Source organism: Lissotriton helveticus, chromosome 8, assembly GCF_964261635.1.
Source record: "Lissotriton helveticus chromosome 8, aLisHel1.1, whole genome shotgun sequence".
Classification (NCBI taxonomy): domain Eukaryota; kingdom Metazoa; phylum Chordata; class Amphibia; order Caudata; family Salamandridae; genus Lissotriton; species Lissotriton helveticus.
The window spans coordinates 722,553,868-722,576,155 of record NC_136069.1 but is presented as its reverse complement, the minus strand read 5'-3'; the positions used below and the strand labels follow the sequence as shown (position 1 = coordinate 722,576,155).

The window sequence follows — 22,288 nt, the reverse complement described above, 5'->3', positions numbered from 1 at the left end:
CTGAATTGGAGAGTAAGTGTCTTTGTGAATGGCTGTATGTGTGAGTGAGCAGATGTGTGAGTGCGTGTATGGATGTGCAAATGGGTATGTAAGTAGTTGTGTGGGTGTGTGTGAGTGCTTGTATGGGCGATGAATGGCTGTATTGGTGAGTGAGTGGGTGTGTGAGTGACTGTGTAGGTAAATAAGTGGGTGTGTGAGAAGATGTATGGGTGAGTGTGTGGCTATATGGGTGAGTGAATGGTTGTGTGAAGGTGTGGCTATACGAGTGAGTGAGTGGGTGTGTGAGTGCCTCTGTGGAGGAGTTAGTGGGTATGTGAGTACTGGTATTGGTCTATGAATGGGTATGTGAGTGGTAGGATGGGTGTGTGAGTCGGCCTACGAGAGGTTGTAAGGAGGTGTGAGTGGGTGTATGAGTGGTTCTGTGGATGATGTCAGCAGTGATGTTATTTGAGATGTAAATAATGATGTCATCAGTGATGTCACTAACCATGTCATGAGTGATGTAATATGTGAGGTCATAAGTAGTGCATTGCGGGGGCGTACATTATAGTTAGCTTAGTTAACTATAACTGCTGAATGCCACTGGTTTTGTATGAGGGAAATCTGAGTCTAACTTTAACGTCCCTGTAACCTTTGGTTTTTTTCAGTGAATGTCCAAGGTTTTTTTAAATGCTATTTCCTAACTATTACGTCCCTGTAACCTTTGTTTTGTTTAAGTGAATTTCTGTGGTTTTATAACTGGAAGTTGCGTTTGTAGAGTAAGGGGGCGGGGCCTCAGACGAGCTCTCAGGAATCCCCCTGTAAAGGACTTACTGGAGGTAACAGGAAAGCTTCTTTGCCCCCAAGATCTCTCTGCATCCAATAGAACTTCATCACCCAATCAGTTTTGCGCCAGGAGGCATGTTTGCAGAGTGGTGGAAAAAGGGTGTGTGGCCTCTGGAGGTTTCACGCCAATTGCGCTCTGTGGAACTTATTGGAGCTAGCATGAGGGCTTGTTGGCCCCAGATGACCATCAGCAGCCAAGAGACTTAATCCCCGAACCAGCAGTGTGCCAGGACGCTTGTTTGAAGAGTGGTGGAGAAAGGGTTTGTGGCCTCCGAAGTTCTCTCAGTGATCGCGCTCTGTGCGACTTCGGTATGAGTGGAAGTGGGCTGCGGAGCTCTGGCCGGCATATCCCCAGTAAATAATTATCCTGAGGGGGGAGGAGCCAAGCTGGCGACCGAGATGGCTGCATAGACGCTCGGCTCCGTGAGCCTTCTCACCCCGCGCATACATCCTGGCAACTATCCTGAGCCGTAACGGCATATTTAAGTAGGCGAAGGACAACTCTCACTGACCGTTTGCTCCTGAGGCTTGTACGTGCGGCAGACCCGTGGAAATCTCCCCGACTGTTTTGCGGCCTTCACGGAGCTGGGACCGGGGTGTCGAGTGAGGAGAGTAGCCGGCCGCGACTGCGACAACAGCGGCCTCTGGTGGAGGTGAGGAGTCGGCCGGAGGGCACCGGAGATCCGATGGGCCGATGGCTACAGTGCCGACCCAGTCCATCTAGCGGAGTGCCTTGTGGGATGTGCGGTAAAGCAGGGTCGAGGGGAGTGCTCGATACTTGGCACCCTTTCCAGCGTTGTGTCCGGGCATGACTAATAACTTCTCCCGGAATCGGCGGGCGGCTCCCAGGGAGCGGCGGAGATTTTGTTTAGCCTTTTGGTGACCCTTCGCTGGGAAGCCTGCCTTGACTTTCGGGGTCCCCGAGGTGAATCCTGTTGCGCCCTGGTGTGGGGCCCGGTCCCGAGGTGAGATGGAGAAGGACGAGGCCGGATCAGCTAAGATGGCGGATGCCACCCTCTTACGCAGACCACATCCAGGCAGAGAAGCTGCTGTGCGGGAGAGTCCTGGGGTCTGGCGATACGTGACAGAGCCCACGTTCAGAGATATACTGGCTGCGTTAACAACCCTGCATACGACCCTGATCCGGGACGCCCGGGATCTGGGAAGAAGGATGGCCGCCATTGTCGTCCCACCGTTCCACACGGGCATAGTTCGATCTCAAGGAAGCGCCGATATGCCCGCCTCTGCATCAGTGATGAGTGCTACAGCTACGCCTATGTTCGTGGAGACGCTGGAAGACCCAGTTCATGTGATCGCTTTGGACAGATCTGTTGTACATGTGAGTGACTCGTCGGGGCACTTATCTCTTCGGCGGCTGGGGAAACAACGTCGATCTATGGTTTGGGCTGTCCCGGCGGCGTTTCAGCGCTTACCGGATGGTGTGACTCTCTTTCCCTGGCTGGTGAGACTGTGTTCGGACTGGAGGATGTTTTTCGGGTCGATACTGGCACAGACGGATTTCCGCCATACATATTCGGCTGGTTTTGGTGCTGAAGTCCCATGGAGTAACAACACCGCCCGGTCCGCCCGGATCACTTGGACCCTCCATGCTGCTCTGTATGCCGATTGATAAGTGGATGTATGTTGGTACTACTGATAGAAAAGGCCAGGGGTGAGACCGTCTAGGACATAGTGGAACTTATTGTTGGCTGACGGTGATTTGGGGGACACTCGGCGGGGATGTTATTGATTGTGCTATCGGTGATTAATGTTTTCCATGGCTATTCTGATCTTGCTTTTAGGATGTTTACTGTGCACGGTGGTGGGGGGGGGGCGGGTGGCCAGATCGATGGCCCTTCCCCACATTTTTCCTCTCTTTCTTCTTTTTCTCTTTTTCTATATTTCGGGTCTCTTATTTAGGGCGACAGGCACGCTGCTGGGGGGGGGGATAAGCCGTAGCCTTCTGCAGGGGTGCAGGGTGGGGGGTAGGGGGATGGGGTTTGTTAATTTGTCCTTTCTTTGTTTCTATGGCCCTTTGCCTTTCTTCTTTTTTGGTGTCGTCGTTTTTCATGTTTCCTACAGTATGTTTTGTTTTGAGGGGTGGGGTGCAGCTTTGCTACGAAACGTGTTTGTTTTTACATTTATCCTGACTCGTATGCCTTACCCCCAATACTTCAAACGTATTTGCACTACTTGCGGATTTCCTGCTTCATGCTTGCTATTGTAGGACCATGTATGACCGATTGGCATTGATTCTGAGTTTTTCTTCATTGTAAAATGAACCTTCTCGAATCCTGAATCTTGCACAGTACGCTTGAATACAAGTTATATCCTGGACACTTATTAGACCCCGATTTTCGGGCTACTGTATTTTTCTACATTGCGTTGCTTTACTTACGACTTGACTAGCGGCCGGCCGGGGTGGTTGTAGGCCCATGCTTGTATTTGCTTGAAGTAACAATAAAGGTTCTCAAAAAAAAAAAAAATAATAATAATAATTATCCTGAGCCCCGGGCGCATTCATTTTCAGTCCATTAGGCAGCAGAGTATTCCCGGAGGACGCTGCTCCAATAAAAACTACCCAGCGGTCCTGCTTGGTGCAGATAACGGTTCCAATCTGTCCGAGAGCAAGTGACCCGAGCTAAGCAAGATGGCGGCCGGAAGGGGGAAGGGCAGTTAACACCTGACAGTGTGGCCGAAGATCGGGGAGACAGAGGTTGATGAACTTCGCAGTGGATAGCAGTGGTGGAAATTGGAAGCGAAGACGCTGGGCCGCAAGAGTTGGCCACCGGAGATCTAACAAGGGCCATCGAGTGAATCGCGCAGGACAGAGGCAAGGGCTGTGACCGCTGCCGTGTGATGGAGAGGCCAGCTCCAGCAGAGATATACAGGTGGGGGCTGCTATCCCTGGGTGAGTGCTCCAACATAAATAGATGCCTGGCTTCCCCCTTGTGGCTCCATCATAAGTAATACCCTGAGCGGGGAGAGCTTCCTTGTAGGCGTGCCCCCCTGGGTGCGGTGTAGGAGTTCCAGTGCGGGCGGCAGCTGAAATTTCCTGGAGACAAAAGAAAGAAGCCCCCCCCCCCACTGACATAAGTGAAGGGAGCAGATGAGGATGGGCAACTTGCAGAGGGACGATTGCGTAGCCGCGAAGGCTGACGCAGTTAGGCGGCACCAGGGAATAGAAGTACGCGGAGGCGGACCAAGTTTGAGTGGGCCTTGCCAGATCCTCATTGTCGGCTGGGTGGCACAAGAGAGCAGCGAGCATTGACGTGAAGGGGCACGAGTGCTGGGAGGGGCCCCCCCCACCTGGAAAGAGACCCCCGGTGCCTGTGCTGGCTCTGTGCCCAGGGGGAATCAAGGTGGGCATGGCGAGAAAGAGTCAGCCACAAGACTTAGACAATATCCAAGGGGCAGCGACCCTAACTGCTGGTTGGTGGACCCGAGCACAGTAAAAGCGGATAGGGCACTCATAACCCTGTGGTGCCTGCAGTGTGAAGAAACAGAAGGGATAAGACTGGCAGGAGGCTGGGCAATTTGCTCAAACTAGCAGTGGGCGCCCAGTAGGAGAGCAGGAAATATCCACCTGAGTACAGTAGATGAAATAGCCCGGGAGTCTGGCGTGTATAAGGTTTGGGCTACCAAGTGGCAAAAGACTGAGGTATCAACAGGAGAAGTGCCTAGGGCAGCGATTCCCAAACTTTACACTTCTGAGGACCCCCATTGAGTCACTGCTGGAAGCCGGGGACCCCCAAGCAATTTGTATTATTTAAATGCCAAAAATTAAAACTGTATTTCGAAAAAAATAAACAGACGTGTGCACATCAAACAAAAACTAGACTTGAATTACTAAAGCTTGTAGTAATTTTATATTAAAAATATTTGCAAAAATCGAAAAATCTTAATGAGAAGGTTGGTGCTGCATCTCGTGACTAACTTTTCATTGTTTGGTTTTATTTCGCTGCCCGAGGTTCCTCGTCCTGCCAAGGCTGGACTGGAAACCTAAAGTTACCCTGGCAAATGTTGTCAGACCAGTCCCTGGCCAGTGCACACCAAGTGCAGCGAGTGAGCCTGACCACTCTAAAGGGGTCTTTGGGGGCTCTCCCCCAAGAACATTTTGGGGAAAATGGTGCATTTTACAAGACATTTGACATTATATATTGAATTGTATTAGCTTTTAAGGCCTAGTAAATAATGACCTTACTATGCACCAGGATACAACAATCTTTTGTCAATCTTCAATGATTGACAATCTTCAATGATTCCCTCACTACTACCCTCCAACAGTGCCCCTCCATAGCACATGCATTTATTTTATAGCACCTCTCATGCCACTGTAGGGTGTCAGAGCACTTTACATCACACACATAAAGAGACAATGAATCATACATGTGTAGATCAGTGAATAGAAAATGTTACATAAGACAAAGGGGACTACCAGGTGTAGGATTCACATGTCATCCATACTGGTAGGCATTTTTTAAGAGTGCTTGGTCTGGAGAAGCACAAACTCAGGAGTCAGAACATAACACCGGGGTTAGCGTTGACTTTAATAAAGGATTAATTTCTACCAAAACAAACCTTTTTAGCAGCATCTGAATAATGAAAGACTGGGAAAAAGGATAACTTGTACCATGCAGTTTGCATGCAGCTCTTTGATGGCAGTTTATAACTCACTGTGCTAGATTATGATTAGAACTTGTGAACTGCACAATAATGGCAAAAGCAGGAACCCACTGAGCTATGCACAAAACAAAAGACTGTTTTTTTTTAATGCAGGGTCGATATTCTTTGCCACAGGCATATTAACCATCTGCGCTTCCTTAGATGCGTCAAAACTGCCACTGGACAAAACCCCCATCTCTCTCCAGCATGTACATTAATCACCGGAGTTATCTTGACACTTTTATTGCTGCCCAAAAACTGCTGATTATACAAGGAACTTTGCAGTGCTTTTGAAACTGCTGCCTGAGGACCCCTGGAAATGTGTCACGGACCCCTGGGGGTCCACAGACCCCAGTTTGGGAACCACTGGCCTAGGATACAGACCGGAGAATAGCCCGTTAGCCAACGGGATGAGCACGGAAACCATTGACAACCGTCTCTCATCGATAGACCCCCCCCAACAATCTGTGAGTAGAGAGTCCCTGAGATGGATGGTGAAACCGTCTAAGAGGCGTACGATGAAGAGGAGAGTGTGGATTCGGGGAAAGAGGCAACTGCCATGAGCCCCACCCTGACAGATATATTGCAGGCTATTACCGCATCCAGAAAAGCACTAGAGGAGAAAATAGATGCGATTGGGACCGATTTAAGCCTGCTGACAGATGACCACCGCAAGCTTAAAGAACGGGTGACGTCTTCTGAAAAAGCGCTCACTTATCTCCCAGAAGCAGTAATTGCACTCCAAAAATCACTTGTCGAGGTCCAGGTCAAAGTTCTTGAAGCGCGAGCCGAAGACAGTGTAGGGAGATCATGTAGAAACAATCTACTGATAGTAGGAATACCTGAGAAAACAGAGGGCTCGGACACAGTACTTTTTCTCGAGGAGAGGATCAGAACTGACGTAGCCCCAGATAGACTATCTCTCTTCTACGCACTGGAGAGGGCTCACAGGGTACCGGCCAGACCACCACGACCTGGAGCCCCTCCTCGACCCATAGTGACGCGACTTCTTCACTTTCAAGACTGTGATCATGTGCTATACAAACCTTGACAAGAACAAGACCTGCAAATAGATAATAGTAAAATCATGATTTTTCCAGACTTTACCAGGAAAGTGCAGCGACAAAAGGCCTCAATGTTAGCCTCCAAAAAGAAACTACGGCAGCTGCAAATTCCCTATGTAATGTTATTCCCAGTTCGACTGAGAGTGGCGGATCAAGCGGGAGTGCAGTTCTTTGTAACACCTCAGGAAGCATGGGAGTGGCTGGATACTCGACAAAGCCGGAGTAGGTGTACTACCTCACCAGAACATTCACAGCAGCCCACAGAGAAGAACAAGAACATAGCCCGGGCACCATCCTACAGGGAGGCCAGAGCCGAGAGGCGCAAAGCATTGCAAGTTGGGGCAGAACTTCCCGAGGGGGATCCAGTCCTGGATCGAGCAAAAGCAGACAGGATGCGTACAAGCCAGATGAATCATTGGCTGGCAATGCTCACGAAGATTCAGACTCAAAATTACCAAAGGTCACACCCCAAACGGCGGATGATATTGCTTGAGAGGGATGAGCTGGGGGGAAGACATTTCTGTTCCTCATGCTGCCTGCAGACCTGAAACTGAGTAGGAGGGTATAGGGGTCGCAACTCCTATTGGTTAGAACACAAGAAATGTCTTGTATGACCAGGACCATAATATACTCGATGAAGCATTAAGGGGTATGACTTGGTGGGGCTCTGAGGCTTGCAGGGTAAGCTACACAGCGTCATAACCATCAGAGGACCTTTTTCTTGGAGTTTACTTCAAGTTTGGATGGGAACTTGTTTGTTTGTACCTGTCCTGGGGAGGGAGAGTTGGGGTTCTTCTTCTTCTTTTTCTTGGAGATTATTTCTAGGGGCCAGGCGTGTCACACCTAAAGAAGTTACCAGAGAGGTGATCAAATCAGCACAATGGTACCCCCCATAAATCTTAAATGTATATCTTGGAATGTACGGGGGATACATACATTGTTGAGATGTCATAGAATACATGTCTACTTAGTAAGAGGAGGAGTACAAATTGCTTTACTTCAGGAGACGCACGTTATGGCAAAAGAGGGTGCCATGCTACAGCGCAGATGGAGAGGTCAGGTGTTCTATACCAATTACTAGGCATTTGCAAGGGGGGGTCCTAATTTGGGTGAGGGCTGGAGTACCCTTCCAGTGTACGAGCCAAATGATTGACCCGGAGGGAAGATATATCATACTTTCAGGTAGATTGGATGGCAGGGATATAATCTTGGGTAGTCTTTATGGCCCTAAAACGGAGCAGGCCTCGTTCTTGGCCCAGCTCTCCAGAACGCTGGCCACGGTGCTGATGGGCTCAGTAATATTAGGAGGGGAATTTAATTATGTCACAGACGTGGGTTTGGACCACATTCACCCATTGCTCCCTGCTGCTCCTACACACAAGCTAGCAGAGGCGCGTCGAACGTGGCAACAAAGATGGGGACTGGTGGACTCCTGGAGGGCGCAGCACCCTGAGGACAGGGATTATTCCTTTTTTTCGCACTACACGAGCTCCATAACAAACTAGATTCTCTACTATGCTCTCCTGGCATTCACAAGTGTGTGCAAACTAGCGAATATCTCGCTAGAACAATCTCGGACCATAACCCAGTATTACTTGGACTAATCTGGTCCCGTGAGAGACCTAAAATTCCGACATGGCGACTGAGACCAGAAGCGTTGGAAAACCAGGTCCTCCGAACTACAGAGAGTACTGCTATTGGGCAATATTTCGAAGAAAACACCAACACGGCGACAACTAAAATAATAGAGTGGGACACCTTTATGTCAGTTATTCGGGGGTGCTATATTTCGGATTCAGTGGGGGTACGGAAGATACTACTGCAGGACACGCTTGCCTCAGAGCAGAAGCTCCGAGACCTGGAGAGGGAAAGGCCAGAAAAGAGAGATAAGCAGGAAGAGCTCTTGACAGCTAAAGAAGCAGTGGCCGAGCAAGTTGAGAGGCTATGCTGCTTCGATTATAAAAACTATGTAGGTAGAGCCCATTCTGAATTGGATAAATCTGGGGCCTTGTTGGCCTGGTTGGCTAACCAGGCTAGGAGGGGGTAGGTAATATTAGAGCTGAAAGAACAGGGAGAAGAGACCTTACACCTCCAGCAGGACATTAACAGTAGATTCCTGGAATTCTACACTAACTTATATAGGAGCAGACGGTCCCCATCGAATGAAGACCTGACTGACTTTATAGCTGACGTGGAGCTCCCGGGGGTGTCTGAAGAAACAGCAGAGACCCTGGGGGGAGATATTGAGTTGAGCGAGGTGAGGGGGGCCATAAAGAACACGGCCAGAAATAAGACGCCAGGAATGGAGGGACTCCTGGTGGAGTTTTACTCGAGATATGCTGATCTACTGGCCCCTAGACTAGTAGAATTATACAATCAGGTGAAACAGGAGGGGTATCTTCCCAGTACAACGAGAAAGGCGGTAATTATACCACTACTAAAGCCAGGGAAGCCAGCATGGGACACAGCAGCCTACCTGCCGCTGTCTATGCTCACCCTAGACTTTAAAATTCTGAGTCGAATACTGGCGACTTGCCTTCTCCCGCATATGTCAGCATTGATACACCAAGACCAGGCAGGCTTCATTCTCACCAGAAATACAGCATTAAATGTCAGACGGCTGCTACTCGTCTTATAGGCTAGATCCAACTGTGAGGGTGATGAGACCATCTTTGTAGGGGATATTGAAAAGGCCTTTGATAGCCTGCAATGGACTTACCTCTTCGAGGTGATGAATAGATTTGGATTAGGGCCTGAATTCATTAAGTGGACGGCTCTGCTCTATAAAGACTCTACCGCCCGGTTCAAGATGGACAGACGGATCTCTGACATTTGTAGAATAGAACGGGGTACCCGATAGGGGTGCCCGTTGTCGCCCCTGCTGTTTACCCTTTCATGGAGCCGATAGCAGCCAGGGCTCGTACAGGCCAATATTTTCAAGGATTAGAGGTGGCCAGACAAATTCATCATATTGCATTATATGCAGATGATTTGTAGTTATTCCTTGCAGATGCGGGAGAAGCACTCAGAGTTGCTAAAGAGCTTCTGCATGGCCTGGGGCGAGTGGCGGGCCTAAAAGTGAGCTGGGCCAAGTCATGTCTCTTTCATGTCAGATCGAATAGGGTGGGCCCAAAGGAGTCGGAAGGTGTACGGTGGGAAAATCACTGCTTGACGTACTTGGTCATCCAGATATATCACACTCAAGGAGACTTATTGGAAGGGGATGTAGGTATAGAGCCCAGAGAGGAGCTAAGAGCAGTTTCAACTTCTGAGAGACCCTGCCTCTGTCGGTGACGGGTAGAGTTGCCCTCCAGAAGATGGTGATGCTGCCAAGGCTATTGTATTACTACAGAGTACTGCCGGTTTAGATCCCAGCGCGAATGTTTAACCAACTTAAATCACTGGTGACGACGTTCATATGGGGCCCCAGTAGACGGAGAATAGCACTCACCTCCCTTATGAGGCCCAAAGCAGGGGGGAGGCTAGCAGTCCCTGAATTTGAGTACTAATATATAGCAGCACAATTACTGTGGCTCACAAAGTGGGTGGCGGGCAAACTCAGAGGGACAGGAAAGCAGAGAGATGGGGCCCCAAGATTGCGACTATTAACGCTAGTAGTACTGAGACTCCCTAGCCTGTACCATGATACCCCCACGGAACTGAAGACAGTACGCAAGTGTTGGAATAGGAGCCTGAGACTTATATGAAGAGGGTAATATGATCCCATTTAGCGATCTTAGGGAAAGATATGATATACTTGGGGGGGGGGGATTTTTTGTTGCATACAGCCCTTAGAGCAGCAATAAGGAAACATTGGCGGGAGGGGCTCACACAACCAAAGCCTTCTACAGGATGCCAATTTGTGGTAACTGCGGCAGGCACCTTTAAGGTGGTCACATGTCTTTATAAGCGACTCACATATGAAACACTCCCCCCTATGACTAAGGTACATCAAGAATGGGAAGCTGACTTGGACGAACCAATAGCAGACAAGGAGTGGGGGGAGCTGAGCATGGAAAAGCATCAGAAACACAAGGTTTCAATTGGTAAATGTTTATGTGCTGCACAGGGCATACCTTACTCTGGGTTAGATCAATAAATATTTTAATACACAAACAGCAGCCTGCCCACGCTGCAATAGAATAGAAGAATTTGTACACATGTTTTGGGGCTGCCCAAGTCTAGGGGCCTTTTGAGAGGAGGTAACCACGATTCTGGCGGATGTGACCGATAAGGAGATAGCCAATACACCTGGCTACTGCCTTTTGCACTGGTTCCCCCACACATCTAAGAACAAAGTAACAAGCTGGTTCCAGGACCTTGGCCTGGTCTTGGCTAATATGGATATTACCAGCCACTGGAAATCGAGGGATGGCCCAACACGCTTAGGTGGAAAAAATAACTTATAAAATGGGTAGAGTGTGAGGGTACTGTTAGATTGCAAATAGCTAAGAGGATGGTAAGTGAAAAGGCACTGGAGAGCTAGGGCGTGGGCAGGGCTGCTGGGCTTGTTAAAGAACCCGGAGAATATGGGAGATGAGGACCAAGTGGGAGGGGCCCCTGATGAAGATGGCTGAACCATGTGCACTAAACTTGATCAAAGCAGTAGGCATGCAACTGTTATATCCCCTCTAATTGTCAGGATACCAATTGAGATCGATGCCAGTAGCCAATAGAGCCAGGAGTAGAGAATCCTCAGATCAGCTAGATAGAAGGTTGGCTACACGTGACACGCCTTGGGGGGAACTTTTTTTAGGGTTAGTTTATAAAAATGAGTAGTGAATACAGGGTTGAAAAGGAGTGAACAATTGCACTGCTCTTAAGTCAATTTATATCACTTTCCTAGGGGGATACTGAGAATAAAGGTGCTGGGTTACACACATGGAAACTCTGAATATAGAAGGCATGTACCTGTAGGCCACTGTGGAATATAGCTTAATGTAAGTAACTTTCAATGCTAATATACTTTGTTGACTAACAGAAAATTAAATGCAATAAAAATATTTACAAAAAAAAGGAGTGCTTGTTGGCCCCCAAGGACCTTCAGCATCCAAGGGGACTCCATCCCCCAACCAGCAATACACCAGGAGGCGTGTTTGCATAGTCCTCTCTGCAATCAGGCTATGTAGGGCTTACAGGAGGGGCTCAGCATTCAAGGGTACTTCATCCCCCAACCAGCAGTGAGCCAGGAGGTGCTTTTGCAGAGTGGTTCAGAAAGGGGGAGTGGCTTCCGAAGTCGTCTCAGCAATCCCCAGTGTGGGACTTACTGGAGGTAACAGGAGGGCTTGTTGGCCCCCAAGGACCCTCTGGACCTAAAGGGACTTTATTCCCCAACCAACAGTGCACCAGGAGCCGCATTTGCAGAGTGGTGAAGAAAGGGTTCGGGGCCTCTGGCAACTTGCCGGTCTTTTTATTTATATTTTTTTCAGGAAAGGGCTGTGTGGGCCAATTTTGGCCCCGCGGGCCCCATCTCCCGGGATCACGCCATTTTGAATAGGGGAGGGGGGCCCACATATAGTTATTACTGTTTGCCCCAGGGAGGTGGCAGTCCCGGGGCTGCGGGGTGGGGGTAAAGTAAAGTAAAGTCCACATTTGTAAAGCGCACAATCACCCGTAAGGGTCTCTAGGCGCTGGGGGCCGTCGGGAAGATTAAGTGAGCTATTGCCCAGAGTCACATGGTGCTGGGCTAACCTGCCGCCGGAGCCGGGGATCGAACCGTGGTCCCCAGATTCCAGCGTCAGTCACCCTGGCCGCGGCGCCACACCTCTCCCTGGCGGGGTCCGCATTTCTATGAAAGTTATGGGGAGGTGGCGGCTCGCAAGGCTACTGTAAGCCCTAAGAGGAAGGCCAGTGGTCCCCTCATTTTCTAGCCCCCAATTCCGCAAGGATCGGCCCTCCCAGGGCGCAAAATAAACTAAAAGTACCGGAGACCACTTTTAAAAAAAATATATCTTGGGAAAATTCATCGATCCACCTGAGGATTCTTCCAAGATATATATATATTTTTTATAATAATGCTTTTTAGATGTGGCCAGGTCTCTGGAACACACCTGCACCACATCCAGGGGCTTAGGATGTCCCTAGCATGGCTGTTTTCCTTTTTTAATTTTTTTTGGGTGGTATTTAGCTTCAAGCAGAGCTCCAAGATGGCTACCAACACTTCTTGGTCGAAGTGTTGGCAGCCAATCAAATTTCAGTAGGATCCGCGAGTTCACTGCAAGGGCTCGAGTCCTCCGATATATTTATATTTTTGAAACATAAATATCTCTAATGCTACTGAACGGATTTTCTCCACATCACAAAAGCACGCTTTCTTGACCTACATCTAGCTTTCTGCCAAATTTGGTGGAATTCTGTTCAGCGGTTTGGGCTGCAGTCATGTTCAAAAAATTAAAAATGCCCATAGACATAACATAGGGGAAAACACATTTTGGGACCCCTGCTTTTATCGGCCCGCTCTCAACGGATCACCCCAAAACTTTCAACACAGCAGCTGAACCAAAAAGGGAAAGTTTTGGGAAAATTTCGTCAAGATTCATCAAGCTGTAGCAACGTTATTGGCAAAACAAAAAATGTTTTCCTTAAGGAAACATTGGTCCTAACTATAACTACCTACTGGTGACTGCCAGTAGTTAATACCTCTACCTTCACAATATGGTGGTAGGCAATATTTTGACTACAATATTTGTGTTTCAAGATCTGTTCCTTGGCAATAGTCTAATGAAATATCCTCACTCTCCCTTTTCCTTGGGATCGTTGCTTCCAATAGTACTGCCTGTGAGATTTGAGTACAATGACTTTCCTTTTGTACGGTTCTTCTTGGTAAGAAACTTGTAACTCATTAATTATTAATGAAACACATATTATCATTTGTTTTTGAAATTCTTCAACCTTTTAATCAAGTGCAAATATACTCCACCATTGCTTTTGTGCGAATAATAACATTAATCGCTAATGCTTTTTTGCTCCTATTTAGCCCTTCGTCGCAGGGTAGTGATTCCTAGAGGACAAAATACATTTTTTGGTCACCTGCACATATAAACAACATCATCTTTTATAAAAAACTAACAACTTAACCGAACATAATGTTTTGTCAGTAACAGGCCACCTAAATCGGGTGTCTGTATGCATGTTGGTTTAGAACTACAAGCCCAATTAAACTGATGGTACAACACTGAAAGCATGTCTCTGCACGTACAGTGAAAAGTAGTATGGTGAGTTTCTGGGATTTTTTTATTCAGCCAACTCCCCTGCTGAGCACAACTTTTGGCTGTGTGCAGCAGGGGTTGGAAGCAGAGTCTAGCCTCCGGCCAGGCTTTCACCCAGCCCAATCGCAGGCAAGTAGCAACTACTTGCTGCAAGGCTTAGCCCCCACGGATGCCAGTTTCCCCTGCAGACCCGTCCGCACATTTTAACTATTAACTTTTTTAAGATGCTCTTAGTACAATGGCACTCCAGTGGTAGAGCCGCTCAACCTTCACCCTCCTTGGTACCGTGGGTGCATGCAAGCCTTACCCAATGAAGCTTGAATGGTCCCATGTTACCATAGAGGTGAGGCTTTAGTGGCGCCTCCCGTGACAGTACTGCGTTACTTCACAGGAAAGCTGTGCTAGTTCTGCGGTGTATCATTGTACACGCAACATGAAAACTTTTTTATTTTTATTCTACAGGGAGTCCCTCTGGACTCCCCACAAGTGTTAGGGGTCAGGCTATGTTTACCCTGTCCCCAGTACTTTTTTAGGTCTCGCCTAGCAAAGCAGCGCATGCGCTGCTCGCCTTGGTGGGATCTATTGTTGTCGACTTCGTTGCCGAAGGGGGACAGGACATGTGCACGCGTGCAGAGGACAGGAGTTGTGAACGCGTACGCACATCTCCTGTCCGCGCTCGTGGCGTTTGAGCAGAACATGCTCATGGTGCGCTTTCACTCTCACTGCGACAGCTTGTACAGGAGTTGTGCACGCATACGCACATCTCCTGCCCCGCGCTTTCACTCTCATTGCCACAGCTTGTTCTTAATTGTAAGTAGTTTGATTTTGTTTTTTTGGTGGTCCTGAAGTTTCACAGCCTCTCTCCTGGAACTGTGATCCCACAACAGTTATAAGGTAGAAAAGATAGCTCAGTCGGTCTTCTGCATGGCCAGCACAAGCCGCAATCACTTATCCCTGCACAGCCCCTACTTTGACACGATATATGAGGCACTTAGAAACCCAGTCTTTCACCCCGGCCCCCGCTCTTCTGGAGATGCTATTGGCCGCATGCTCATGCAGCACCAAACTTCAAGCTATCGAGGCACTTGTGCAGCGCTGTGAAGGGACTTACCCCAGTAACTACTGGCTAAAGCCTCGCAGCCTGCTCCCCGCTTGGAAGCCAAGCATCGTAACACACTAAAATGTGGTCTGAGATGTTCCTTAAGGGGTCTTGCAGGACGAATGTGTAGGACGGGGGAGGGATTTCAATGACCGACTTTAGTTTGATGTAGTGGCTCCCTGAATAAACCGTGATATGAGACATGAGTGGCCCTGTTTACATTACGGAACCCTACGCTTGCCTAAGAACACACTGTCCTCTGTCTGCATTTCTCTTGTCCATGGTGCTGAAACAAGGACTGGCAAAGCCAATAGTTGAGAAGGTTCTATGTGTGCCATTAGCCTTACTTATGCTTATATGTGTAGTAAGCAGTGAACGCAAACAAAAGCATCTGAAAAAAAACAAGGGTACAGGAAAAAGTGTTTTCCTTCTTGTTGCATCCATTTTTTCCAAGACACTCTGTCAGTGCTTGCTCATTAATGCTTCCAAGCTGCTTGCTGACTGTAAGACAGTTCATCGTGCATTACAGTAGTTGTTGAATGACATCCGATAGAACAAGCATTTTCAATGCACTAGGACTCCCGATTTCGAGATTTTAAGCTATTGGCATTGTAAATGAGCATGCCTTTTATTTATGTGTTTTTCAAAGCAATACAAATATAAACAAGCATGTGCAATGCAAAAGGTCTCGCATTTACGCAAGTTTGAGCTATTGACATTGCAAATAACAATGCCTTTTGTTTTTGTTTTTAAACATAAATAAAAGGCATTTTAATTTACAATGCCAATAGCTTAAACTTGCGTAAATGCGAGACCTATTGCATTGCAAATGCTTGTTATTTTTATCTTCAGGACTTGAGGACTGAGTTCCCGAGTCCTATAATGTGACTGCAAGATTTTTCTCCACGTTGCATGCAGCCAATCAGATCATTTGGTACTACTGGACCTGCCCTGGTCCCACAGTATCAAAAAGGCAGATGGGAAAAAATCTCCCTGGGCCAATCAGAGGGCCCTATTTTCTTAATTTGTGGTACAGTGGAACTCAAGCAGGAATTACTGTCCAGGTATACCTAACTTTCTAACCCCTTATTGACCACCCAAGCACCTTTTGAAACGCAAATTCTCGAAAACAGTTGAATGGGTCTACACCAACTAATGAAAAGCACTCTTTATGAGTACAGTTCTAGCTTTTTGCCAAATTTGGTGTACTTCTGTTACTATGGAAATGAAGATGTGTGATATCAACATTTTGGGAACAGCCCCCTTTTTCTTTCCCCCCGCTTAGCAGTTCACCCCTAAACTTTCCAGGAAGTAGGTGAGGCACATGAAATTTTTTTTAGAATTTTTTTCTGAAGATTTGTCAAACGACATCAAAGTCACTAGTGAAACAAGCAATTTACATAGGAAAAATTAGACAATGATACAGGAAAGGTGGCTGAACAGAAATACACCAGATTTGGTGGAGTGCTATATATTTATCCAGAAAGCGTGATTTTTGTGATTTGGTTTAATCTGTTCAACGATTTTGGAGAAATTAAGGGTCAGAATGTATAGCTATCTGTTGTCCTGGGAAAAAAATACAGATTATGAATACTGAATGGTCAAGTCCGCAGGAGTCTCATAGGACTGCGCATCGGATTGGCAGACGCAAGGAAAATGTTGCAGCCACCATACAGGACTCGTTTTCTGAGTCCTGAAATTATTAAAAAACATATAGAAGGGGGAAGGGTAGGGATACCCTCAACCTTAGTCCTTGGGACTCACTCAGGGGCCAAAAAAATAAAAAGTATTTTGTTGCGTCGTCACAGTCCCACAAGACCCAGACTGCCCGTGTGGTCCCACGAGACCCCAAAAAATATTTAAAAAGAAACTGTGGAACCGGAGTCTGTGGCCACTTCGCCACTTGTGTGGAAATTGTCCCCCAGCCGCCAACTCCCTGCTGTTCACAGCCAAAGGCAGCCACCCCCCCCCCCCACCCCCCACTCAGCCATGTACAGCGAGGGATTGGCCGTGGCCTCAGGGATTTGCTCAGGGCCTGTGGCGGACCAATGCCCTGGGGGGTTGGCAGTGAACTTATTGTAATAAGATTTTACTTTATATTAAAAACAAATAGAAATGTGATTTTTGTAAAGGAAACAATTGACAGGCAAAACTATTGATGAATACATAGTATTGCTAAAAATGTTGGCTGCAACGTTCAAATTCGAGGGTTTGATTAATCAATACTTGAGAGATCAAATTGTGAATCTTTGTTTTTGAGTACAGGAAAGTTTATAATGTTGCAAAATCTAACTTTCACTGAAACGGTTACTATTCGGAAAGGGATTGAAAGATTTGTACAAGCATCAAATGAAAGAAATTATTCGACCTCTGTTGATGTGATAAATTAATTACGAGTTAAAAGTGACAGTGGTAAGAGTCCTATAAGACCTGCAAATGTGTAATCAGTATGAATTAAGACATCATTAGGGAAATTCCAGTAACTGCCCCGCCATTGGCAACCAGTGTTTGAATTGTAAAAAATTAGATCATTCCGCAATGGTTTCTCGTAACTCTGTTCAAGATGTTAGGAATGTCACTCAGGGCAATAATGTGAAATTTCACGTTGGAATTTAAGATAAGAGTAACAGCTGACTCTGAGTCACCATTAACCGTTTCCCAGAAGCAAATAAAATAGTATCTGGATTTTTTTAGGATACCATAAAACTTTTATATGGACGAATTTATAACATAAAAAGGTACACTGACAAAAGAAAGAATATGTAATATTGTGGGGCGAAGTGATCACTAATAGAAGCAGAAAATATTTCATTTAATCAACAGTACAAATAAGTTATTAAAGAAAAACTAGGATGTGTTGACACGTTTGAGCACAAAAACATGATGAAACCAAATTGTATTCCAATTGTCCATAAGAGAAGGGGTGTACCTTTTGAGCATAAGGGGACTGGTAGGGTGACATGGAGCTGTGCTTGTGGAAGAAGGCGTGATTGAAACATTGGACTCATGAATGGGTTTACCCACTAATTGTAGCAAAACGTAAAAATGATGATTTGCGTTTATGTGCCAACCTGAGGTAATTAAGCAAGAATATACTAGTATACAGTCACCACCGACCTCAAATGTAGGAAATTCTTTCTTTGTATAGCAATTCTTTATCGATTTTCGCACAATGCATACTGTTTTCTGCGTGGATTACGCAGGAACAATTATATACACAGTTCTAGAACATTGTTAAAAAAAAAAGAAAAAACATAAGAGTCTTCCATTAAAGAAGGAATAACAAATGAGATCCATATGCATATTCCCCGATTCCCCTTGCAAGGTTGATAAGCATAATATCAGTCACCAATACACAACACACATGTTTAATGTCATATTGATGGCTACCTATAGATCCCCAAGGCGGAGGACAAATAAAAGCAGTGTAGTCTAGGTTGTCCGGTCCAGTTCCTGAGGGCATTCTCAGTGATGCTAGCATTGTTTTGTAGTTTGCAGGCGGTTACATGGTTTCTGTCCTGTGGGGCCCATACAGCTGCCACGGTTGACCACAGTGGTCAAGACCGCGTCCAAGTCGGATCATTCTGTCCTGTGATTGCTATGTATTGGCTCTGTTAGTCAGGGAGGTTCATGGGCGAATGAATGTACCCCATACCTCATCAAATTTTGCAGTTGGTCATTGATTTTATATATGGTCTTGTTACATTAGGTCAGTGTATGCGTATCGGAAAGCCATGTTCGGTAAGATGGTGGCGTAGTGGATTTCCAGTGACATAGTATGTATACTTGTCCCATTGCCAATGCCATAGAAAACCAACTGGTAGTATGGTGGGGTATCAATGGTAGGAGGGAAACATCCTTTACAACGCAACTTTTACCACGCAGTGCCTTTACGACGCAACTTTTACAACGCAAACCATTACAATGCATTGCGCTGGGGGGCGCTCTAGGATAGGGAATAGGTTTAATTTACTATCCAACACCTTCCCTACTATCCACGGGGACTGGAGTTGGAATAGTAAATTAAACTAGTCACTATCCAGTGCCCCAAAGCACTATGCGTTGTAAAGGCATGCGTTGTAAAAACAGCGTTGTAAAGGCATGCGATGTAAAAGCATGCGTTGTAATGTCATACATCCATGTTAGGACTAAGGTGTTGTGAAGTAAATCCAGTCAGCTTGTCAGTGTGGTCGGCACTCCTGTTTGGTTCCGAAGCAAATTCCAGAATTGTCACCAGTAATGGGAAAGAGACGTGCATTCCCATGGGATGTGTACGATATCTCAGTCGGCAGCAGAGCATCTCCAGCACTTGGAGTTGTGTTGCATGTGTGCACCATGAAGTCTAGCTGGTGACCAATGCAATTGGTGGGGAACTTTGAAGTAGCTAAATTGAGTCCAGCTTCTCGTAGTGTTTGGTGTTAGTCTTCAAGAATTGTAAACCATTCGTCATTAGGAACGGATAAGCCTAATCTGGTTTCCCACCAACTATGCAGATTGCGTGCAGTTGGTTATGAGAAAAGAATGTCTGTCAACATAGCGTAAAGCCCTGACATAGTTCCCTTACAAATACTGGTTGTCAGGTCTGAGGGAGTCTCGAGGGACCATACAATGTGATTGGCGGCCACAAGAAAAATGTTGCAGCCACCCTTGTGGGACTAGTTCCCTGAATACCCTAACCCCTGGGACGAATAGGACTTCTGAGAAAATATATAAAAACAAAATTTGGGATGGAGGTTGTGGCCAGTTAGCCACTTGTGGGGGTGTTGGTCGCCAGTAGCCAACTCCCTGCTGTGCGCAGCCAAAGGCGCCCAACCCCCTTTCGGCCGTGCATGGTGAGGGATTGTCCGCAAGGCTTTGCTTGGGCCCTGCGGCTGACCAGTGCCATGCAGAAGGTTGGCTGTGAACTTATCGTAATAAGATATTACTTTATATATTTTTTTTAAACAGAAATGTACTGAAAGAAGGTTATAGTGAAGTTATACGTGAGGAAGGTAGTAAGATTTTAACTTGCATTAAAAAAAACTTAGAAACTAACTACCGTTTAAAAAAACAAAAAAAATTAAATCCGCTAGTTATTCTAAATTGATGAAGGTATAACTTGCACAGCTGTGATGCACTGCTAATGACCTCACATATTACATAACTGAGGATATCTATATATAACTGGCAATCATTTTTTTTTGCGACAGTGCTTTTTCTGCGAATTTCTACATTTTTTTAACATAAGTTAAAATCTTACTCTGTTCCTCACATATAACTCCATCTTAACCTTTGTTTTTTTCAGTGCATTTTTTTTTATTGAAAATTTCTTATTCGCTTATTGGTGGTATTTGACAAATCTGCACACATTTCACCACTCACTTAGCCCGTCCAGCTCAGTTTCAGTATGTCCAGTTTCATTCAGATCTGTTCAAGGGAGCAGAAGATACAGGGTTAAGAACAAAAGTTATGTTTTCCATTGTATCTCCCATCGGAAAGTTTGCTCGCACCCACAGCAAAAACTGGAATTACACCTTGCCACCAACCGAGAAAGTCACTCTGAATTAGCTGTTTCGTGGGCTGGTGTTTATACATTCAGTAGTTGTTGAGATATTTGCACCTAAAGATGTTGGATGGGCTAGGGATATTTCATATTTTCTCTGTTTAATTCGCGAATTATTCATAGATATGGATCTCAAATCCTCTGAGTATAATTGATTTGAAAAATAAGTATATCCCTTAGGGAGTATTTTTTTCATTCATCCAATCTGGGGATCGCAGATTCGCTGAGGTTTCAAAGAATTAAGGACATGAGCTGTGTAACTGAATGGCAGCAACTGCAATTTATTGTTGTACTCGCGCTTCAGAAAGCCATGCACGGTTTGTGTCCTGAAAGTGAGTACCAGAGGCATGTAAATGAGATGAGAAAGCATCATCAGATTCCAAGAAGGAAATGAGGACTTTCAGAGAGGCAAGTACTTTCCATCCCCCCCAAAATGAATATTTGTAATGCAGGATTCCCAAATACAAATTTGGGTCGGTAACTTTTTTTTATTTTTTATAATACCATTTCGTTTTTTTGCAAAACCTGGAAAATAATTTACCAGAAAAATACATCTCACAATGCAACTATGCATCGCGCAGGGCAATATGGACTTGGAAACTGAAACACTATGTGCAGAGGCCGCTGTGCTAGGCCAGTAGCCTTGTGCTGCTGGTTTGGTTGCACTGAGGTGAGCACAGGCCCTAGCCCAAACCAGTCCCTGCACCAACAGTGCACTGTACACTGCATAGGCTGTGCGCATCTGGATTATTGGCATGGGGCCTGGCACCAGCCCAACATACAAATCTCAGTGCACAGGCGAGAGCAGTGGGACTTGGGTGTGTGCTAGATGATGGGTTGCAGGGTGTGCCCCAGGGCCATGTTCTGTGCTCATCATCGACTGCACATAGTTAAAAAGTCAAGGCCATGCACAGCAGAAATTGGACGCCTAGGAGGATGTTGGGCATATGCCGATGCTGAAGGCCAGGCTCTGTGGCCCAACCCAGCTGTGCACTTCCAAAGGCCAAGCATTAAGGGCCAGATGTAGGTAACTTCAATTTACCGATTCATAAATACCGAATTTTACAGATTCGGTATTTATGAATCGGTAAATTTGAAGGTGGGAGATGTAGGTAATTTTTAAATGTGAATTACCGAATCAGTAACATTCGGTATCTACCGATTCCGAATCGGTATCACCCATTGATTCCTATGGGCTGTGAAGCCATAGGAATCAATAGGAAATACCGATTCGGTATTTACCGAATCGGTAAATACCGAATCCTGCAAGGGTGCAGGGGGTGTCACTTTGACACCCTCTAGCACCCCAAGTACAGGCATGTGTGACATGTGGCACACATACATGCCCTAAGGGCATGTCTGTGTGACACATGGCACAGGTGTGCATGCACAGATGTGCATGCACACCTGAATTCAGTATTTTACCACCCAATTGGATTGGGTGGTAAAATACCGACTCTTAAGGGCCTGTGGCACTCTTAGGAGTGTCACCTACATATGGATTTACCGAATCGGTAAAATTACCGATTCGGTATTTTACAGAATCGGTAAATTTACCGATTCGGTAAATTTACCGATTCTGTAAAATGATGGCCCCTACATGTCAAACACCAAATACCGGTCGGTAACGGCCGAATACGGCCGTTACCGACCGGTATTTGCTCTCCTACATCTGGCCCTATGAGGCTTAAAACTTCAGAGTTTAGAGGCACTTGAGGTTGGGCCTTCTTCCAGAAACCATTCTACATTTAAAGGCATTTTGTAGAGGAAAATGCATTGTCTTGGAGTAATATTATTTTTTCAGTGACTGGGACGATGTTATCCCTGACACCGTTAGCGAGACCTGTATTTAAGTACACACCAATATACTTTAGGCGACGGGACT

At 46.3% G+C, this 22,288-nt stretch overlaps 1 protein-coding gene across 1 annotated transcript in view; it reads left to right on the top strand.

Annotated features, from left to right (window-relative positions):
* Positions 1 to 22,288, top strand: part of STK24 (serine/threonine kinase 24) — a 587,809-nt gene that overhangs the window by 7,541 nt on the left and 557,980 nt on the right. The gene's annotated exons all lie outside the window — the stretch shown is intronic.